Genomic DNA, 18,718 nt, shown 5'->3' with positions numbered 1-18,718 from the left:
TATGGACATCGATAATATCTGAATATGCACGACCAAATATATACATCAAAATTAATGGCAAAAGATTTTCTGGTCTCCTCGATACTGGATCCAATATTACTATTATTTCCAAACATTTATGGCCCAAATCTTGGACTATACAGAGAATTTCTTGCCAAATTACAGGAATTTCTCAAACCAAAATACAATAAATCTATCAAAATATTCAAATTTATCCTTATGAGGGACCAGAAGGCCAGCCTACAACATTACAACCTTATGTGATAGATGCACCCCTTAATCTAATAGGAAGAGATTTATTTATGCAATGGCAAACTCAAATATATATTCCACATGTTTCCTAGGAGCCACTGCTCATTTGACAAACAATGCAATTATTAAAATAATTTGAAAGAATGATGAGTCTATTTGGACAAAGCAGTGGCCCCTTACAAAAGAGAAATTGGAGGCTACTAAGGAACTCATAACAACACAATTGGAATTAAAACATATTGAGGAATCTTATTCTCCTTGGAACTCTCCCATTTTTGTTATAAGAAAGAAATCTAACAAATGGCATCTCTTAACAGACCTTAAAAAAGTTAATGCATCTATGAAACCTAGAAGTGCATTGCAACTAGGAATTCCATCACCTACCGCTATTCCTCAAAACTGACATATTATTATTATAGATTTACAAGATTGCTTTTTTACTATACCTTTACACCCCCTAAACTGAGAGAGATTTGCTTTCTCTCTTCCTTATCCTAATCACACCTGGCCTCATAAACAGTACCCAATGGACTGTACTACCTCAACGAATGATGAATTCTCCCACCAAGTGCCAATACTCTGTAACCAAAGCCCTTAAACCTGTAAGAATAAATACAATTTCCTAACTTTCTTTTCATTCGTTATATGGATGATATTTTGTTTTCTGCTCCATCTGTTTTAGAAACTCAACAAATGTTTGACATAGCTCAACAATACTTAAAAGACTCTGGATTAATCATTGCCCCTAAAAAGATTCAAACCTCTACACCTTACCGTTACTCAGGATTTGTTGTTAATAGACAATGTATTACTCCCCAACTAACACAGATTCATACCAATAAATTTTCAACCTTGAATGATTTTCAAAAACTTTTAGGTGATATAAACTGGATTAGACCCTCTTTCGGCATTGCAAGTTATCAACTGACTAATCCATTTAACACTTTAAAAAGAGATCCCGATTTAAATAGCCCTCATTCGCTTTCACAAGAGGCACGAGAGGAACTCTGTTTAATACAAAATAAATTGCAAAAACAGTTTCTTACTCGTATTAGACTTGATTTACCTCTAGAGTTATTTATACTCCCCTCTCTCCATTCCCCCACAGGACTTCTTCCCCAACAAGAACATCCAATAGAATGGATCTATACCCATTTTAGAAGGACAAGGTCACTTATGCCCTATCTTGATTTGATCGCTCTAATAATTATCAATGGGAGAAATAAAACTGAGATTCTAATTGGCTGTGATCCTCATAAAATTGTAATACCTATTAGTAAATCTCAATTCCAGAATGCACTACAAACTTCTACCGATTTCCAAAGAGCCTTTCTGGAATATTTTAAAGAAATTTCATTTCATTATCCTTCCAACAAACTCTGGAATCTCTTTAAAAATACTGAATTTATTATCTCTCACATTATCAGCTCACAACCTATACCTCAAGCTGATATTTTCTATATAGATAGGACTAAAACCTCCAAAGCCTCATTCTGGTCTCTCAAAGAATATAAAATCTTTTATACTAAATTTCATTCTACTCAACAAAACGAATTGTATACTCTTATTCAAATTATTCACCTACATCCTTACTCCATTAATATAATTTCTGACTCCTTATATTCAGTTTTTATATTAAGAAATATAGAAACTTCCACTATAAACTCCAATCAACCTATTATTCAACAACAACTTTTTCTCGAACTACAGTCTCTTATTAGGAACCACACTTCCCCCATTTATAAGACCCATATACAAACACATCACACGCTGAAACTACAAATAAAAAATTTTTTTAAAGGGGCAATACACAGGAACACTTCTATCTTCCTATCCAGAGCAGACTTTACTAGATTTCAATTAATATTCTTTAATCCTATAACTATTGCTAATACAGCTTTATTTGTTTTAAATTTTTTAAACTTAACACAAGGAGATATTTTGACAAAAGCAGAAAAACATCTCCAGGCATTGAAGGATACTTCCCTTCCTCTGCCCATTTGGTATCAAGACGGCTTGACTAAACAACGGAAATCTGGAAAATTAATATTACAGAGAAAGAGGTATGCTTGTATTTCTCCAGATGGATCCAACGAAATCAGCTGGCTCCCTCTTCAGAAGATCTGCCCCAAGGGAGTCACCAGCATTCAAGACAGAGAAGAAACAGTGAAATCCCCAAGAGGAGGAGATTCCAGTACAAGCCATGGTGGCTTTAAAAATTTCCAAGAAAAGCTGCACTCAACGTCACCAAACTTATGATCTCCCTACTTGGGGACAGATGAAAACCCTTACTAATCAAGCTGAAAATCTGGTTTTTCAACAGGGAATGCCTCAGAATCCTGTAAATATTTTGTCACTATGCTTGCTTTGCTTGCTTTTGCTTCCCCCTGCTCAGGCTGACTTGATTAATCACACTTATTGGGCTTATATACCTAACCCTCCTTTATTGCAGGTTGTAAAATGTACAGATATAGGACCAATCATATCCACTAATAACTCAGTACATATGCCTCCTCCTTGGAACTTGGAGGGGCCCTTTCATCCTGAGGAAGAAGGAAGACTAATATTTCTCTAGGGTATGAAGTCCTTCCTCTATGCATGGGTCCAACAGAATTATGCATTAACGTTAGCCGACAAACATGGGCTTTCGTTCTACCTCCAAAGAAGAACTTTCGGACATTGCTTAGAAAGTTTACTGCCCTTTCTTTCTATAAGAACCATGTCAACACTACTGAAACTCTAGGAAAAGGACAAAAATAATTATGCAAAGGGTTTATATATAAGAACTTTAAATATACTCCTGTTCATTGGGACAGATGTCAAGCTAAATCAGGGAAATTAATGTTTGTGGCCAATTACACCACTGTTGATTGGGGACCCCATGGTATGTGGTTATCTAACTACACAGATGATATTAACAGCACTGTATGTGATTATGCTTCTCAAGTAGCATAGGTTACTAATACTATGATGGAACATTACCATGACAAAGGACTTCTTGGCTGGCTTGACGGTGGAATGGCAACCCCTCGCCCTCAAATCGTCCTCAATAAACAGATTGGGCCTGAACAATGGGACATCTGGAAACTTGCTGCGAGCACCGAAGAACTTGGAACTTGAACTGGATATTTTATGGGGACCAGTCGTAGTCAGTAACTATTCCTTTAGTTATAATCATTCATATTTCATACAAGCTTGTGTTCCCCTTCCTTTTTTTATAGCTATAGGGAACTTGCAGTTTAATAAGACTTTACATTCTGTGACTTGTATAGATTACAAATTGTACACTTGTCTTAATTTCTCTGTTTCTTTGAAAAACGAATCCCTTTTGATTCTTCGATCTCGACATAATCTGTGGTTGCCAGTAGATCTCCAATGACCCTGGGAGGAGGGTCCCATAGCAGGAGTTGCCCCCCGGCTACTTACTAAATTACTTTGGCAATCTAAACGATTCACTGGATGGTTAATTCTTGGCATTTGGGGATTAATAGCCATTTGCACTACTGCCACTGTCGCAGACATTGCTTTACAAACCTCAGTTCTAACACACAACTTTATTCAAAATTGGACCAAAGATGCTCATACTATGTGGACCACTCAGGCTCAGATAAATGAGGAAGTTCAAGATGAAATACAGGAAATAAAAACAGCCATCCAATGGGTCAGAGATCAATTAGTAGATTTACAAAAACAAGTTATACTAAAATGTGACTGGAATTCTACTCAATTTTGTATTACCCCTGTTCAGTTCAACTATAGTGCCTACAACTGGGAACAAATCAAATTTCATTTGCAAGACTTACATGATAATGCTTCCTTAATTGTACAATTATTACAAAAGGAAATCTTTGAAACTTTCTCTAAGAGTCTACCCTCTTCCAACAATCTGGAAACCTTAGCTGAACAGCTAGCTGATGAATTTATCTGGGCCAGACCCTCAAGGATGGTTTCAAAGTATTACACACGGTATTGGATCTGGAGCTATAATGCTAATAATTATCCTGATGATTATATTTGTAGTATACTGATGCCTTTCAACTATAATTGTTCAAACTAAACAAACTCATTTGGTCAGGGCCTTTTTCACAAAAGTATCTACAGTCACCCCCAATTATGAAAAAATAAAAAGGGGGAATTGTCAGGGGACGTTCAACTTTAAGGGATTTAGTGTGTTGCATTTTCTTCCCTTGTGTGCCATTTTTCAAGGACTCTCTGTTCCTTATCAGTTCCTGGAATACAGGAATGAGTAGAGCTGCATGCAGTTCTCAGGACTGAGATCATGGGAAAGAGCACCTGCTTGGATTCCCTTCAGTGACTCCCTTCAGTGATTCTCTTTAGTGATCTTGTACTTAATAGACTATCCATTTTGTTGCAACTGGTGGAATTTCATTCTTTTTAATGGCTGAGGAATCATTTTACTGAAGATATATAAGCATGCATTTATGCTAATAAAATACCTTGTTCAACTAGAGACTTGGGTCCCCTGCAAATTCTTTTGTCTCTGGCAAATTCTTTGGAGTGTGGAGGCCTACTGAGCTCTCTTTCTCACCCGGGCTTTCAAGACCTCCTTGAAATGACGCCCTGTGCCTTCGTGAGCGGTACAAGTCTTGTGTATGGGTTTTATTGGCTTTCCACGTAACCTGAGGGATATTGCTCTTTCTCTCTTTCTTTCTTTTCGTCGACTCCAGTCCCCAGGTCCTAGTCTTTAAAAGACCGCAACAAAGAGGCTCTTTAGTTCCTCTTCACTTTCTGCCATTAGAGTGGTATCATCTGCATATCTAAGGTTGTTGATATTTCTCCTGACAATCTTGATTCCAGCTTGTGAGTCATCCAGCCCAGCATTCTGCATGATGTACTCTACATATAAGTTAAATAAACAGGGTAATAATATACAGTCTTGACGTACTCCTTTCCCAATTTGGAACCACTCCATTGTTCCATGTCTGGTTCTAACTGTTGTTAACAGTTAGAAACCTGCATACAGGTTTCTCAGAAGACAGTTAAGGTGGTGTGATATTCCCATCTCTTTAAGAATTTCCCATAGTTTGTTGTGATCCACACAGTCAAAGGCTTTAGCATAGTCAATGAAGCAGAAGTAGATGGTAGACGTTTTTCTGGAACTCTCTAGCTTTTCTTGTGATCCAACAGATGTTGGCAATTTGATCTCTGATTCCTCTGCCATGGGCTTCCCTAGTGACTCAGATGGTAAATAATCCATCTGCAGGGCAGGAGAGCTGGGTTGATCCCTGGGAAGAATCACATGCTGATTCAGTGGAGCCTGAGTGAAAACCAGCATGACAATGAGAAAGCCCCATGTGCCTGCAATAAGTGACACCCCAAGCTTCCTTGGATTTTCTCTCAGGAACCCCTCCCCCTCTCAGATTCTATGATATTGTGATTTATAATAAGAAAGCATATTTGAATTTCATCCCCTTTTCTGGTGCAGATCTCCTAAAACTCTGGGAACATTTGTTGGAGAGCAACTAAGTAGTCTTTTGTTATGTGAATGAGCTGACTTTTCGACCACATGGAAGCATGGGGCTTGGTTGCAAGGAGAAACACCATGTGACTAGAGGGTTAGAACATTCAGTGCCATATTCCCTGTCCTCAGATCTCCTCAGAAATGAGAAGAGCTGGAGGGTGAATCAAAGGCTAATGGTCAGTAATTTGATCAATCATGGCTAAGTAAAGTAAGTTCCAGAGAAACCCCAAAGGCTGTTTGGAGAGCTTCCAGGTGGAGATGCTGGACAAGTGGCACGCCTGGAGAAGACAATCTAATGACTGGAGAAATATTTCCAAATGATATGACCAAGAAGGGGTTAACTTCCAAAATACACAAACGGCTCACAAAATTTAATAACAAAAAACAAACAACCCAATCAAGAAAAGGGCAGAAGCCCTAATTAGACATTTCTGATAGGAAGACATATAGATGGCCAACAAAGACATGAAAAGATGCTCAGCATTGCTAATTGTTAAAGAAATGCAAATCAAAATCACACACCGGTCAGAATAGCCATAGTTTAAAAGTCTACAAATACAAAAATGCTGGAATGATGTGGAGAAAAGGAACTCTCCTACTCTGTTGGCGGGAATGCAAATTGGTGCAGCCATTATGGAAAACAGTATGAAAGTTACTCAAAAATCTAAAAATAGCGTTGCCATATGATCCAGCAATCCCACTCCTGGGAATTTATCTGGACAAAACTCTAATTCAAAAAGATACATGCATCCCAATGTTCATAGCAGCACTATTTACAGTAGCCAAAACATGGAAGAAACCTAAATGTCTATCAACAGTTGAATGAATAAAGAAGATGTGGTACATATATACAGGGGAATATTTGTTGTTGTTCTTGTCGTTCAGTTGCCAACCCCATGGACTATAGCACATCAGGTTCCCCTGTCCTCCACTGTCTCCCAGAGTTTGCTCAGACTCATGTCCATTGAGTCAGTGATGCTATCTGATCATCTCACCCTCTGCTGCCCCAGGCTCCATTAGCCTTCAGTCTTTCCTAGCATCAGGAACTTTTCCAGTGGGTTGGCTCTTTGCATCAGGTAGCCAAAATATTGGAGCTTCAGCTTCTGCAGCAATTCTTCCCATGAGTATTCAGGGTTGATTTCCTGTAGAATTGACTGACCTGATTACTTTGCAGTCTAAGGGACTCTCAAAAGCATCAGTTTATTTGGCGCTCAGCCTTCTTTATGGTCCAACTCTCACAATTCTATATGACTCCTGGAAAGATCATTGCTATGACTATACAAACCTTTGTCAGCAAAGGGATGTCTCTGCTTTTTAATACACTGTCTAGGTTTTTCATAGCTTTCCTTCCAAGGAGCAATTGTCTTTTCGTGGCTGCAGTCACCATCCACAGTGACTTTCAAGCTGAAGAAAATAAAATCTACCACTGCTTCCACATTTTCCCCTTCTATTTGCTATGAAGTGATGGGACCAGTTGCCATGATCTTAGTAATTTGAATGTTGAGTTTTAAGCCAGCTTTTCATTTTCCTTTCTCACCTAAAGAAGAAGCTCCTTCCTTTCTCAACTAAAGAAGTAGCTCTTTAGTTCCTCTCTCTCCTCACTTTCTGCCATTAGAGTGGTATCATCTGCATGAAATAATGTCATTTGAAGCTATATGGATGAACCTACAGATTATCATACTAAGCAAAGTAAATCAGAAAGAAAAAGACAAATACCATCTGGCTCTTCCTGAGTTATATCTTTAATAATAAACTAGCAATCTAGTAAAATATCTCCCTGAGTTCTTGTGAGCCCCTCAAGATAATCAAATCCAAAAAGAGGGTCATTGGAATCCATGATCTATAGCCAGTTGGTCAGAAGCACAGGTTACAAATAGGACTTTCAACTGATATCTATAGTAGGGGGTGAGGCATACCTGTGGAAATGAACCCTTATCCTGTGGCATCTAATGCTATCTCCAGGTAGACAGTGTCAGAATCGAGTTGAATTACAGGACACATAGTGTGATAAAATTACTTCTTGGTATGTAACCACACACACAGACACACACACACACACACACACACACAGAGGAACTGATAATCAGAATCCTTCTATTCTCATAATGAAGATCCTAAATAGATTCCCTCATGGTCCTGGTGGGAGAAGGAGGGAAACCACATTGTGTAATGTTCACAAAGCCTTCTCAATAACAAAGGCCTACTCTCCAGGGGAAATGACTTTGCAAGAGTAAAATTCTGAAACTTGTTTCCATCTGAGGAAGAAACTTTACCATCTGGGAAAGAATCTCTAACCATATGAACAGCAACATTTATGAAGCCAAGAGCCCTGAAAAACAGGTCCACTAAAAGACTGAGACTATATTAGAAAAGTACTGAATAGCCCTGACACTCCACATACACCCACCATACCAAGGCAGCTGCCATGTAACACTGGGTTATAGCTTAAAGAGCTATAAGACAGAGACTGAATGACAACTGATTCTGGACTAGGGAGGGAATAGTACAGGATGATCAGGGAGATTCTTACAGTCCAGAAAGTAAGAAATTACAAAAAATAAACAAACAAGAAAACAGAAAATTATCCAAAAAATCCACAATGGACATATGACAACTAAATGTTAAGTGATGTCCTAAATGGCATCCTGGAACAGAAAAATGACATAGAACTCACTATTTTATATATTCTCTGCTGCTGCTGCTGCCTCACTTCAGTAGTGTCCGACTCTGTGTGACCCCATAGACGGCAGCCCACCAGGCTCCCCCGTCCCTGGGGTTCTCCAGGCAAGAACACTGGAGTGGGTTGCCATTTCCTTCTCCAATGCATGAAAGTGAAAAGTCAAAGTGAAGTCTCTCAGTCGTGTCCAACTCTAGCGACCCCATGGACTGCAGCCTACCAGGCTCCTCCATCCATGGGATTTTCCAGGCAAGAGTACTGGAGTGGGGTGCCATTGCCTTCTCCAATATATTCTCTAGGGCAATATAACTCTAGGGCAATATAACTAAAGTATGGATATCAGCTTTTAGTGTGTATCAATACTTGCTCATGACTTGTAACAAATGTACCACATTGATGTAAGATGTTAACAAAAGTGGAAACTAGGTGTGGGATATATGGAAACTCACTGTACTATATTCATGACTTTTCTATACATCTGAAACTATTTTAAAATTAAGAATTTATTTCTTTTAAATGGCATAACTATTAGAGATAATATGACACTATTACTATTTTATAGTAGATATTCTATAAAGTTGAAGATACTGTATGAAGTTGTCCAAAGAAACCATCTGTGCAAAGAGATTTCTTTTTGGAGAAACTTGTAATCAGAAATTCAATTTCTGCAATAGCTCTAGGGATATTCAGATTGCCAATTTAATCCTGGTTGAGCTTTGGTAGTTTGCAGTTTTCAAGGAATTGGTGGATTTCTTAGAGTTGTCGAAATTATGAGGCTGAAGTTGTTCATAATATTTCCTTGCATGCTAAGTTGCTTCAGTCCTGTCCAACTCTTTGCAACTCTATGGACTACAGCCCACCAGACTCCTCTGTCCGAGGGATTCTGCAGGCAATAGTACTGGAGTAGGTTGCCATGCCCTCCTCCAGAGGATCTTCCCAATCCAGGGATTGAACCCTTGTCTCTTGTGTCTCCTGCATTGGCAGGCAGACGCTTTACCACTAGTGCCACCTGGGAAGCCCATAACATTTCCTTACTACCTAATTTAATAGCTGTAAGATTTTTGATGCTATCTCTGTTTCATTCCTTATAAAGTGATTTACATCATCTCTTTTTATCAGTTTTGCTTATCAATTTTATTAATATTTTTGTTAAAAAAACTTTTTGTTTTACTGATTTACTCCATTGTTTTCCAAGTTCACCTTGAAATGATCTCTGGTCTCATCATTGTCTTCATTATCTTGTCTTCCTTCTGTTTTCTTTGGGTTTATTTTGCTTTTCCTTTTCTTATTTCTTGTGGTAGGAGTTTAAATTACTTATTTGAGATAAACAACAGGGTCCTACTGTATAGCACAAAGAACAATATTCAATATTTTGGGATAAACCATAATGGAAAAACATATGAAACATATGTATGTATGAATAACCAAGTCACTTTGCTGTACAGCATAAATTAAACACAAGTGTAAATCAACTATACTTCAATAAAATGTTTTTTTTTTAATTATTGACTTGAAATCTTCCCTCATTTCTCATCTATTTCCTTCTATGAATTTTTCTTTCAACATTGCTTTAACTTTATCCCCACATATTTTAGGGGCTTCCCGTATCTCAGCTGGTAAAGAATCCACCTGCAACACAGGAGACACCAGTTCTATCTCTGGGTTGGGAAGATCCTCTGGAGAAGGGATAGGCTACCCACTCTAGTGTTCTTGGGCTTCCCTGTTGGCTCAGACAGTAAAGAATCTGTCTGCAATGCAAGAGACCTGGGTTCAATCCCTGGGAAGATCCCCTGGAGAAGGGAACGGCTAACCACCCCAGCATTCTGGCCTGGAGAATTCCACGGACAGAGAAGCTTGGCAGTGTATAGTCCGTGGGGATGGAAAGAGTCAGACACGACTGAATGACTTACACTTTCTTACACATACTTTGATATATTTTCATTTTTACTCTGTATATTATTTATTTGAAAGTTCTCAAATATTTTGGTGTATGGATTATTTAGAAATGTGTCATTTCCATTTGCTTAGAGATTTTCTTGTATTTTCTGCTACTGATTTCTAGTTCACCTTAGGATCACACCACAAACTCTGTATGACTTAAATTCTCTTAAATTTGTTGAGGTTTGCTTTGTGGTTGAGTAAATCATCCCTCTTGGTAAATGTTCTATGAACACTTGAATAAAATGTGTATTCTGCTGTTGGTAGAGTGTTCAATACATGTAAACCAGATCCTGTTGCTTGATTTTGCTGATCAAAATTATTATATACTTCCCAAGTATAATTTTGAATTCATATATTTCAGCTTTGTTTTTGCTTCATGTATTTTGAGGTTCTATTGGTTTATGCACACATTTCAGATCATTGTATCTTTCTGGTGGATTGACCCTTTTAACATTATGTAAAGGCCCTCTTTATCTCTGGTAGTTTTCTTTGTACTAAATTCTATTTCATCAGATATTAACATATCTTTCCTGCTTTTTAAATTTTAATTTACTATTTTTATAGCATACAGTTTCCATTCTTCTACTTTCAACCTACCTATATTGTTGAATTTGAAATGAACTTCTTTTAAACAGCACATAGTTGAGCCTTCTGCTTCAGGATGGTGGAATATAAGGACATACACTTATCTCCTCCTGCGAGAGCATGAAAATTGCAAGTAGCTGTTGAACAACCATAGCACTGGAACCCACCAAAAAAAGATATTCCATGTCCAAAAACAAAGAAGAAGCGGCGACAAGATTGTAGGAGGGGCACAGACATGATAAAATCAAATCCCAAACCCACAAGGTAGGTGACCCACAAACTGGAGAACAATAATACCAAAGAAATTCTTCCTGAGTTGTGAAGGTTCTGAGCCTCATGTCGGGCTCCCCAGCCTGGCAATCTGGGAAAGGAACTGGGAATTCCTAGGGAATCTGACTTTGTAAACCAATGGGAGTTTATTACAGGACTTCCACAGGACTGGGGGAAACAGAGACTCCACTCTTGGAGGGTGGGGGCAGGATACACACAAACTCTGGCTTGCACCAGGACCCAGGGAAAAGAGCAGTGACTCCACAGGAGACTGGATCAGACCTACCCGCTAGTGTTGGAGGGTCTCCTGTGGAGGTGTGGGTAGGCAGTGGCTCACCACAGGGACAGCAACACTGGCTGGAGCACTTCTGGAAGGTGCCCCCTGGAAAAATTCCTCTTGGAGGTTACAATTAACCCTACCATAGGGCCCATAGACTTCAGGGCTGGGTCCCCTCAGATGAAACAACAAACAGGGAGGGAGCACAACCCTTCCCATCAGGAGATAACTGGATTAAAGTTTTACTGAGCACAGCCCAGCCCACCAGGCAAGACCCTGCTTTTCCAGCTACCAGGCCCTCCCATCAGGAGGCTTACACAAACCTCTTAGCCTCATTTACCAGAGTCAGCCAGAAGCAGCAAGAGAGCTGCAATCACCACAGCAGCCAGAATGAAAACCACATTACAGAATGATCATCAGAATGAAAAAGCAGGGGGTTATGTCCAGATGAAGGGATAAGACAAAATCCCAGAAAAACTACTAAATGAAGTGGAGATAGGCAACGTTCCAGGAAAAGAATTCAGAATAATGACAGTGAACATGATTCAGGATCTGGGAAAGAAATATTTACCAAAGACCTAGAAGAAGTAAAGAACAAACAGATGAACAACACACTAGAAGGAATCAATAGCAGAATAACTGAAAAAGAATGGACAAGTCACCTGGAAGACAGAGTGGTGGAAATCTCTACTGCAGAACAGAATATAGAAAAAACAATGAACAAAAAAATGAAGACCACCTAAGAGACCTTTGAGACAATATTAAATGCATTAACATTCACATTCAAAGTATCCCAGAAGGAGAAGAGAGACAGAAAGGATCTGAGAAAATATCTGAAGAAATAATAGCTGAAAACTTCCCTAACATGGGGAAGAAAACAGTCAACAAAGTCCAAGAAGTACAGAGAGTTCCAGGCCGGATAAACCCAAGGAGGAACACACCAGGACACACAGTAAACAAAATGATGAAAACTAAAGACAAAGATAAAATATTAAAAGCATCAAGGGTAAAACTACAAATAATATATATGGAAACTCCCATCAGGTTACCAGCTTATTTCTCAACAGAAATTCTACAAGCCAGAAGGGAACGCACAATATATTTAAAGTGATGAAAGGGAAGAACCTACAGTCGAGAATACTCTACCCAGCAAGACTCGCATTCAGAGTTGATGGAGAAATCAAAAGCTTTCCATACAAGCGAAGTTAAGAGAATTCAGCACCACAAAACCATCTTTACAACAAACAGTAAAGGAACTTCTCTAGGCAGGAAACACAAACCCAAAGCAATTAAGTCTTATGGACTCTGTGGGAGAGGGAGAGGGTGGGGAGATTTGGGAGAATGGCATTGAAACATGTATAATATCATGTATGAAATGAGTCGTCAGTCCAGGTTCAATGCACGATACTGGATGCTTGGGGCTGGTGCACTGGGACGACCCAGAGGGAGGGTATGGGGAGGGAGGAGGGAGGAGGGTTCAAGATGGGGAACACAGGTATACCTGTGGCGGATTCATTTCGGTATTTGGCAAAACTAACACAATATTGTAAAGTTTAAAAATAAAAATAAAAAAAGAAAATGGTAATAGGACCACACTTGCATGTGTGCTCAATCCCTTCAGAATCCCCAAAAGAATCGTGTCTGATTCTTTGTGACCCTATGGATTGTATCCCACCAGGTTCCTCCATCCATTGGCTTTTCCAGGCAAGAATACTGGAGTGGGTTGACAAGCCCTCCTCCAAGGGATCTTCCCAACCCAGAAATCAAACTCTGGTCTGCTGCACCAGATCACTCTACTTAACCCACTAAATTATATCCAATGATTTTATATTGTTAGGTTAATCATGTTTCTAATATGGCTTACAATTGTAATTATTTTTTATTTATTTTTTTTGTCTGGCTATTGATTGTGAATACTGAGAAACATCTTTTACTATTGTGGTTACATAACTATTATTTGCTTAATACTACTGCATCATGATTCATCAACAGAAAATAATAGAATTATATATCACTAAGTCTACCATTTAATAGAAAAACTTGTAATCACTTTTTAAAATCCAGATGTGTATCAGATTTATCTTTGAATTTTTGAAAACTATAAATGCCCAGGTATTGGTCTTTTCCTCCAAAACTCTAGATGTGTTTCTAATGAGCAGCCATGTTTAAAAACAACTGGATTATATGATGATATTTTACCTTTTTCTAGCTTGTTTTACTTTTCCTGTTTCATATTCAGTGCTGCCATTTCATGTAGTTTATGTGTTCTAATTTCTCCAGCTCTTACTTTGTTATTGTTGCTCTTCTTTCTCAAGACTTTATCAAGCATAGTAGAAAAGCTTTTGTACACATATATATAAGTAATGTATTTTATATATATATATATATATATATATATTTTAGAAAATCTATGAACATTTGCCTAGCTAAAAAATCTATGACATTTTGATTCCACTTGTTTGACTTACTATAAATAGAATGCTAGATTTCTAATTTATACTCACTTAAAACTTTGATATATTTCCATGTATTTTGGCATCCAGTATTACTGCTAAAAATCTAGAAAATTTATTATTTACGTGATTTTAAAAAAATTGAATGAAGCTTAAAACTTCTAACTCTGAGAATATAAAGAAACGGTATGCTGTTTAAAAAAAAAAAAAGGAAATTAACATGTGATACAGTATTATTAACCAAAGTACCGATTTTGTTCAAACTTGACAAAATTATATGCTGCTGCTGCTGCTGCTAAGTCGCTTCAGTCGTGTCCGACTCTGTGCGACCCCACAGATGGCAGCCCACCAGGCCCTGCCGTCCCTGGGATTCTCCAGGCAAGAACACTGGAGTGGTTTTGCCATTTCCTCCTCCAATGCATGAAAGTGAAAAGTGAAAGTGAAGTTACTCAGTCATGTCTGACTCTTAGCGACCCCATGGACTGCAGCCTACCAGGCTCCTCCATCCATGGGATTTTCCAAGCAAGAGTACTGGAGTGGGTTGTCATTGCCTTCTCCGAAATTATATGCTACTATCCATATTTTGTTTCATATCTTATTCAAGATTCCACATTGTATTTAGTTGAATTGAGCAGCTTCAGCCTCATGAAACAAATTCTGATAAATTCTCTTTTCATTTTTATTGTTACAAATATTTTCTAATTTTCCTTCCTATGTCTACTTCAGTTCAGTTGCTCAATCATGTCTGACTTGTTGCAACCTCATGGATTGCAGCATGCCAGGCTTCCCTTATCCATCACCAACTCCAAGAACTTGCTCAGACTCATGTCCATCGAGTTGGTGATGCCACCCAACCACCTCATCCTCTGTTCTCCCATTTTCCTCCTGCCTTCAATCTTTCCCAGCATCAGGGTCTTTTGAAATGAGTCAACTCTTCACATCAGATGGCCAAACTACTGGAGCTTCAGCTTCAGCATTAGTCCTTCCAATGAATATTCAGAACTAATTTCCTTTAGGATTGACTAGTTTGAGCTCCTTACAGTCCAAGGGATTCTCAAGACTCTTCTCCAACACCACAGTTCAAAAGCATCAATTCTTCACCACTCAGTTTTCTTTATAGTCCAACATTCACATCCATACACTACTACTAGGAAAACCATAGATTTGACTAGATGGACCTTTATCAGCAAAGTGATGTCTCTGCTTTTTAATATGCTGTCTAGGTTGGTCATAGCCTTTCTTCCAAGAAGCATCTTTTAATTTCTTGGTTGCAGTCGCCATCTGCAGTGATTTTGTAGCCCCCCAAAATAAGGTCTCTCACTGTTTCCATTGTTTCCCCATCTATTTGTCATGAAGTGACAGGACTGTTGCCATGATCTTAGTTTTATGAATGTGTTTTATGAGTTTATGTGTTTATGAGTTTTAAGCCAGATTTTTCATTCTCCTCGCTCACTTTCATCAAGAAGCTCTTTAGTTCTTGTTCACTTTCTGCCATAAGGGTGGTGTCATCTGTGTTTCTGAGGTTATTCATATTTATCCCAGCAATCTTGATTTCAGCCCAGCATTTCTCATGATGTTTCTCATTAACTCTGCATAGAAGTTAATTAAGCAGGGTGACCATATATAATCTTGACATACTCCTTTCCCAATTTGCAGCCAGTCCATTTTTCCATGTCTGATTCTAACTATTCCTTCTTGACCTGCATACAGATTTCTTAGGAGGCACATAAGGTGATCTGGTATTCCATCTCTTGAAAAATTTTCCAGTTTGTTGTGATCCACACAGTCAAAGGCTTTGGCATAGCCAATAAAGCACAAGTAGACGCTTCTCTGGAAGTCTCACTTATTCAATAATCCAGCCGATGTTGGCAATTTGATCTCTGGTTCTTCTGCCTTTTCTAAATCCAGCATGAACATCTGCAAGTTCATAGTTCACATACTGTTGAAGCCTGGCTTGGAGAATTTTGAGCATTAGTTTGCTAGCATGTGAGATGAGTGCAATTAATTGTGTGGTACTTTGAACATTCTTTGTCATTGCCTTTCTTTGGGATTGGAATGAAAACTGAGCTTTTCCAGTCCTGTATCCACTGCTGAGTTTTCCAAATTTGCTGGCATATAGAGTGCAGCACTTTAACAGCATCATCTTTTAGGTTTTGAAATACCTCGCTGAAATTCCATCACCTCCACTAGCTTTGTTTGTAGTGATGCTTGCTAAGGCCCACTTGACTTTGCATTCCAGGATGTCTGGTTCTAGGTCAGTGATCACACCATCATGATTATCTGGGTCATGAAGATCTCTTTTGTATAGTTCTTCTGTGTATTGTTGCCACCTCTTCTTAATATCTTCTGCTTCTGTTAGGTCCATACCATTTCTGTCCTTTATTGTGCCCATCTTTACATGAAATGTTCCCTTGGTATCTCTGATTTTCTTGAAGAAATCTCTAGTCTTTCCCATTCTATTGTCTTCCTCTATTTCTTTGGATTGATCATTGGGGAAGTTTTTCTTATCTCTCCTTGATATTCTTTGGAACGCTGCACTCAGATGGGTATATCTTTCCTTTTCTTAAGTCACTCAGTCGTGTCCAATTTTTTTGACCCCATAAACTATACAGTCCATGGAATTCTCCAGGCTAGAATACTGGAGTGTGTATCCTTTCCCTTCTCCAGGGGATCTTCCCAACCCAGGGATGGAACCAAGGTCTCCCACATTGCTGGTATTCTTTAACAGATGAGTCACAAGGGAAGCCCCTTCTCAGATATACCCATTATTTAAAAGTAGACATTTAATTTACAAATACATCAGGTTTTTGAAGTATCTTTGATATTAACTTCCCATCTTTATATTAATTTCCCACTTAAATGCTTTCTTCTCTGCAATCACTCTCTGTTTTTTCAGTCTTCTAACTTTATTGAGGCATTCATTGGCTAAGTCAAAAATCTCTGTTGGTAAATGTTACAATGCACTTGAAAATATGTGGGTTATTTTCAAATATCTTTTGATACTGATTTTTAACATAATTCCACAATGATAAGAGAATATATTCTGTATGATTTCAATACTTTTACACCACAAAATTTTTGCACCTTTTTTATGTCCCTGGATATGTTTTATGTTCCAGTGTCTCCCAGTTTATAGTCTATGATAATTTGAATAGAATCTGTATCCTACTGTTGTGTGAAAATTGTATAAAGCTTAATTATGTTGAATTGGTTCATAATGCTTTTCAAGTCTACTATAGCCTTCTAGTTTTTTGTACATTCATTCAATTAATTTTTGAGAGTTAGATATTGAAACTCCCAACTAAAAATCTTAATTAATCTAGTTAAAAATAATTGTAATACATAGTGAAACTATATGTAACCTTGTTCTGTATTTTCCAAGTCTCCAAAAAGAGAAAATAAAAAATAAAAATAAACAGCATATAGTTGAATTATTTACATTTATTTTTAAATTCTTAATCTACTCTGCCTGCTACTGTTGCTAAGTCACTTCAGTCGTGTCCAACTCTGTGCAACTCCAGAGACGGCAGCCCACCAGGCTCCCCCATCCCTGGGATTCTCCAGGCAAGAATACTGGAGTGGGATGCCATTTCCTTCTCTAATGCATGAAAGTAAAAAGTGAAAGGGAAGTCACTCAGTCGTGTCCGACTCTTAGCGACCCCATGGACTGCAGCCTACCAGGCTCCTCCATCCATGGGATTTTCCAAGCAATACTGGAGTGGGTTTGCCTATCTCTGTCTTCTTAAAAAAATATTCATTTATTTGGGTGTGCTTGGTCTTACTTAGTTGCAACATGTGGAATCTTTCTAGTTGCATCATGGGAACTCCTAGTTGCAGCATGTGGGAAATAGTTCTCTGATCAGGATCAAACCCCGGCCCCCTGCATTGCAAGCATAGAGTCTTGGCCACTGGACCAACAGGAAGTCCCTATCTTTTAATTGGTGTATTTTGGCCATTTACATTTTAATATCATTATTGATGTGTGTTGGAGAAGACTCTTGAGAGTCCCTTGGACAGAAAGGAGATCAAACCAGTCAATCCTAAAGGAAATCCATGCTGAATACTCATTGGAAGGACTGATGCTGAAGCTGAGCTCCAATACTTTGTCCACCTGATGTGAAGAGCCAACTCATTGGAAAAGACCCTGATGCTGGGAAAGATTGAAGGCAGGAGTAGAAGGGGTCAACAGATGATGAGATGGTTGGATGGCATCACTGACTCAATGGACACAAGTTTGAGCAAACCTGGGAGATGGTGAAGGGCAGGGAAGCCTGTTGTGCTGTAGTCCATGGGGTCACAAAGAGCTGGACATGACTTAGGAACTGAACAACAACAACAATTGATATATTAGAGCATAAGTCTGTCACTTAATATTAAATATCACTATTTGTTCTCTCTGGCTCCCTTAACTGTACTTTACATATCTAAAAAATTTATAGTTACACATAGATAGCACTGGAAAGAAATAATGCAATTTGTTATAATGACTTTCTTGTGATTTCATTTACTTGTATTTCAGTGTATTGCATTTTTCATATACTGTTCAAACAAGGAGATGGAGGGCAACTAGGCTTTCATTCCAGAGAAGGGAATGGTATCCCACTCCAGTACTCTTGCCTGGAAAATCCCATGGACGGAGGAGCCTGGAAGGCTGCAGGCCATGGGGTCGCTAAGAGTCAGACACGACAGAGTGACTTCACTTTCACTTTTCACTTTCATGCATTGGAGGAAGAAATGGCAACCCACTCCAGTGTTCTTGCCTGGAGAATCCCAGGGACAGA

At 38.6% G+C, this 18,718-nt stretch overlaps 1 protein-coding gene across 2 annotated transcripts in view; it reads right to left on the bottom strand.

Moving 5' to 3' along the window:
• Positions 1 to 18,718, bottom strand: part of GABRG3 (gamma-aminobutyric acid type A receptor subunit gamma3) — an 807,126-nt gene that overhangs the window by 579,843 nt on the left and 208,565 nt on the right. The window lies entirely within an intron of this gene.

The sequence above is a fragment of the Bos taurus genome, chromosome 21 (assembly GCF_002263795.3).
Source record: "Bos taurus isolate L1 Dominette 01449 registration number 42190680 breed Hereford chromosome 21, ARS-UCD2.0, whole genome shotgun sequence".
Classification (NCBI taxonomy): domain Eukaryota; kingdom Metazoa; phylum Chordata; class Mammalia; order Artiodactyla; family Bovidae; genus Bos; species Bos taurus.
Note: the sequence above shows the minus strand (reverse complement) of the source record. Positions and strands in the feature narration are given on the sequence as shown.